This window comes from Bos grunniens, chromosome 2 (assembly GCF_055505025.1).
Source record: "Bos grunniens cultivar Pamir isolate PY7600 chromosome 2, Bosgru_T2T1.0, whole genome shotgun sequence".
In the NCBI taxonomy this organism is placed as follows: Eukaryota; Metazoa; Chordata; class Mammalia; order Artiodactyla; family Bovidae; genus Bos; species Bos grunniens.
Genome location: NC_141166.1, coordinates 16,783,389 through 16,787,755, shown reverse-complemented (window position 1 = coordinate 16,787,755; position 4,367 = coordinate 16,783,389). Strand labels below are relative to the sequence as shown.

General features: G+C 61.1%; 1 pseudogene; it reads left to right on the top strand.

The window, feature by feature from the left end:
* The first annotated feature begins 842 nt into the window (after positions 1-842).
* Positions 843-3,801, top strand: LOC147377662 (intestinal-type alkaline phosphatase-like; annotated as a pseudogene).
* Positions 3,802-4,367: the final 566 nt, after the last annotated feature.

Genomic DNA, 4,367 nt, shown 5'->3' with positions numbered 1-4,367 from the left:
TCTGCCTTCAAAGCTTTGGGGATACACACCCAGAAGTGAGATTGCTGGATTGGAGAAATGTCTTTTTAACCCAACCTAGGGCTGCTGAAACCTCTTAGCTCCTATCACAAGCTATTCCTGTGAGTGTGGGTGGCCTGGGGAGAGAACAGATTCATCTCTGCCTTCCACCTACCTGTCTAAGCGAGCCGAGGTCTACGTCATGTACGAGGCACTGGGCCCGCATTCCTGGCCCTTCACAGGAAACACGCACGCAGAGTGCCGGCCGAGCTCAGCCCTCAGTAACTGAAGACACAGACAAGGCTCTGCTGTCACCTCAATTCGCCACAGAAGAAGTTGGGCCCAGGCTCCCAGGTGCCCCGCTAGCCCAGTGCCCACCCCACCTGCCCAGGCCAAGCCTGGTGAGGAGCTGCGTGGTGGGCAGGGCTCCCAGGCCACCCTGTCTCTGTGCCTCAGGGCATCGGGAACCCAAACCCAGGCCCCCGCCCAGTCTGTATGCTTCCAACCCCACCTCCCTCGGCACCCAGAACCAAACCTGAACACAGGAGGTGAATAAAGCAGAGATGATTCTCTCACAGCACTTGCTGAGCGAGGGTTAGAAGTAGCCTCTGTCAGGATCATGTAAATATTCCTCAGGCGAAAAACATCTGCACCCTAATCCCACCCCACTCTGAGGAGATGGCTGGGGACCATCCTGTGAGGGAGGGACCTGACTCAGATGCTTGGCCACATCTACCAATTCTGATGGTGACAGGGCCTAAAGTCATAGGGCAGGTGAGAGGCAGGGTGTGGCCCCCTAAGGCACTGGGAGGGACATGGAGACTTCACAGCAGGAATTTAAGCCAGTGCTGCAGCCAGTTCCTGGTGCCCCAGCCTTGCCCGAGACCCAGCCTCCCCAGGTCCCATCCTGACCCTCCGCCATCACACAGCCATGCAGGGGGCCTGCGTGATGCTGCTGCTGGGCCTGCAGCTACAGGTCTCCCTCGGCCTCGTCCCAGGTAACCAGGCAGCTCCCGGTGCCCTCTACTCACAGGGGTGGCCCCAGGCTGACCTGACCTCCACTCTCCCCTTGGGCAGTCGAGGAGGAAGACCCCGCCTTCTGGAACCGCCAGGCAGCCCAGGCCCTCGATGTGGCTAAGAAGCTGCAGCCCATCCAGACAGCCGCCAAGAATGTCATCCTCTTCTTGGGCGATGGTGAGTGCGCTAGGCTGGTCCATACCCTGTCTCCCGACAACCCTGGAATCCTGGGCTGCCGGCTGACCCAGGCTGGCCCCAGGGACTCAGACCTGACACAGTGTACCTTCAGGGATGGGGGTTTCCACGGTGACAGCCGCTCGGATCCTAAAGGGGCAGATGGCTGGCAAGCCGGGACCTGAGACACCCCTGGCCATGGACCAGTTCCCATATGTGGCTCTGTCCAAGGTAAGGGCCAAGTGGCCTCAGGGTGGTCTACACCAGAGGGGTGGGTGTGGGCCTAGGGAGCAGGGTAGGAGGGAAAGCCCCAGGAGGGTCTCGGGCTGAGATAGGGGCCGGGGGCTGTGAGGATGGGCCCAGGGCCTGGGTCAGGAGCTGGGTGTCTACCCCAGCAGAGCTGAAGGCATCTCTGTCCCCAGACATACAACGTGGACAGACAGGTGCCAGATAGCGCAGGCACTGCCACTGCCTACCTGTGTGGGGTCAAGGGCAACTACAGAACCATTGGTGTAAGTGCAGCCGCCCCCTACAACCAGTGCAACACGACACGTGGGAATGAGGTCACGTCTGTGATGAACTGGGCCAAGAAACAGGTGGGCTTGGGTGTCAGCTTCCCGGGCAGGGACGGGCTCAGAGACCTCAGTGGTCCCCCGTGACCTCTGCCACCCTCAGGGAAGGCAGTGGGAGTGGTGACCACCACCAGGGTGCAGCACGCCTCCCCAGCCGGGGCCTATGCGTACACGGTGAACTGAAACTGGTACTCAGACGCCGACCTGCCTGCCGATGCCCAGATGAACGGCTGCCAGGACATCGCTGCACAGCTGGTCAACAACATGGATATTGACGTACGACATGAGGGGCTAAGGGCGGGGCTGGGCAGAGGGGGTGGGACAGACATCTGTCACAGACCCAGGAAACTCACAGCCCTGGGGACTGACAGCCCCTCCCATGTGTGGAGGGGGAGGAGGTGGGGACAGACCTTTCCCACAGACCTGGTGGGGGAGGTAGGGGCTGTGTGAGAGGCGTAAAGGGCCAAGTAGGCCCTGAACCCACCTGCCCTAATCTCTGGCTCCAGGTGATCCTGGGTGGAGGCTGAATGTACATGCTTCCTAAGGGGACCCCAGACCCTGAATACCCACATGATGCCAATCAAATTGGAGTCCAGAAGGACAAGCAGAACCTGGTGCAGGAGTGGCAGGCCAAGCACCAGGTGATGGGGGCTCACGGATGCAGGGGGTACAGTGGGGCCGGGCCTGGGGTGTCGGGCTATGGGCTGAGGCCTGGTTCTGCCCTCCCAGGGAGCCCACTATGTGTGGAACCGCACGGAGCTCCTTCAGGCAGCCAATGACTCCAGTGTAACACACCTCATGGGTAACAACCCCACCCACCCCCACTGTCCTCCCAGGGATGGGTGCCACGGGCCCCCGGTCCCCAGCTTGCAGGTCTCCACTGGTCCCCTTTCCCACAGCCCTCTTTGAGCCAGTTGACATGGCCTATCAGACTCAGTGAGACCACACCAATGACCCATCCCTGGAGGAGATGACTGAGGCGGCCCTGCAAGTGCTGAGCAGGAACCCCAGGGGCTTCTACCTGTTTGTGGAGGGTGAGTGGCAGCCCCTTGGGGAACAGAGGAGTGATGAGGGCCATCAGAGCGGGTTTAGTATCTTATATGTGACTTACCTGCAGGAGGCCGCATTGACCATGGTCACCATGATGGCAGAGCATATAGGGCGCTGACCGAGGCGGTCACGTTTGACAATGCCATCGCCAAGGCTAACGAGCTCACTAGCGAACTGGACACGCTGATCCTTGTCACTGCAGACCACTCTCATGTCTTCACTTTTGGTGGCTACCCCCTTCGTGGGAACTCCATTTTCGGTAAGCCCAGGGAGACTGGCAGGTCCTTGTCCCTAAGTTACGAGGCACAAAGTGCTCTGAGCCAGTTACCTCCTCTGCAAAGTGGAGCAACTGCCCTGTATCACTCTAGTGAGGATTAAGCCAGTGAACAGACAAGACGTGCCTGGGCTCAGCACACAGAAGGCACCCAAAAGGATTGGGTCAGTGTGATCACTGGGTCCCCTCCTCCTTGCAGGGTTGGCAGATGACAAAGCCAGAGATGGCAAGTTCTATACTCCCTCCTCTATAGCAATGGCCCCGGGTACCAGATGAACAGGGACTCAAGACCTGATGTGGATGAAACCAAGAGCAGTGGGTGGGCCCTGGGGTGCAGGGGAAGAGGGATGGGAGGATCCTGGCTGGGAAGTCAGAGGAGGGGGAGGCCGCCTCCCTGCCGGCTCTGAACTCCCATTCTCTGCCAGGGGACCCCTCACACCAGCAGCAGGCTGCCGTGCCCCTGGTTAGGGAAACCCATGGGGGCGAGGATGTGGCGGTGTTTGCCGCGACCCACAGGCGCACCTGGTGCACGGCGTGCAGGAGGAGACCTTCGTGGCGCACATCATGGCCTTTGCGGGCTGCGTGGAGCCCTACACCGACTGCCATCTGCCGGCCCCCGCTCACCCCACCAATACTGCATGCCAGGCCGCCTGCCCACCTTCTCTGGCACTGCTGGCCGGGGCCCTGCTGCTGCTTCTGGCCCCTGCCCTGCACTGACCCCCACCAGCCCAGGCCCAGGGAATTCCTGCTCCCCTGCCCAGAAGCTTCAATGGACTCGAACCACCCTGGAGGCTGAGGCCCTGACTTTCCTGTGAGAGCCACAGTCTTCAGTGCCCCCGGCCTCGGTGTCCCCAGATTTTGTTGGAGCTGCCCCAGACCCCAGGAAAGGCAACGGCTCAGACCACCCAGTCTCTTCTCCCCACCCAACAGCCCTGCCTGAGGACCACACTGGCACCAGAGGTGTCCCCCATAAGGTATCAGGGCCTACCAGACCCCCACTGGGGGCTTCCGGGAGGCATGGTTTCTGGTTGCCTGACTTCCAGGAGGCGTGGCTCCCGGGGAGCTGTGGCTTCCCATCCTCCTGGAACCCACCCTGTGGGCATCTCGCCGGCCAAGGAGGTGTCTGGGGCCAGGAGCGCCGGGGGGCCCCTCGACACAGAGTCCTCAGCAGTCCCTCCTAGGAACCCAGCGGTACCATTACAGACAGGAGATAGCGACACAGAGGAGAGGAGACTTGTCCCAGGTCCCCCAGCTGCTGTGACGGTGGCCCCGGTGCCCCTTTC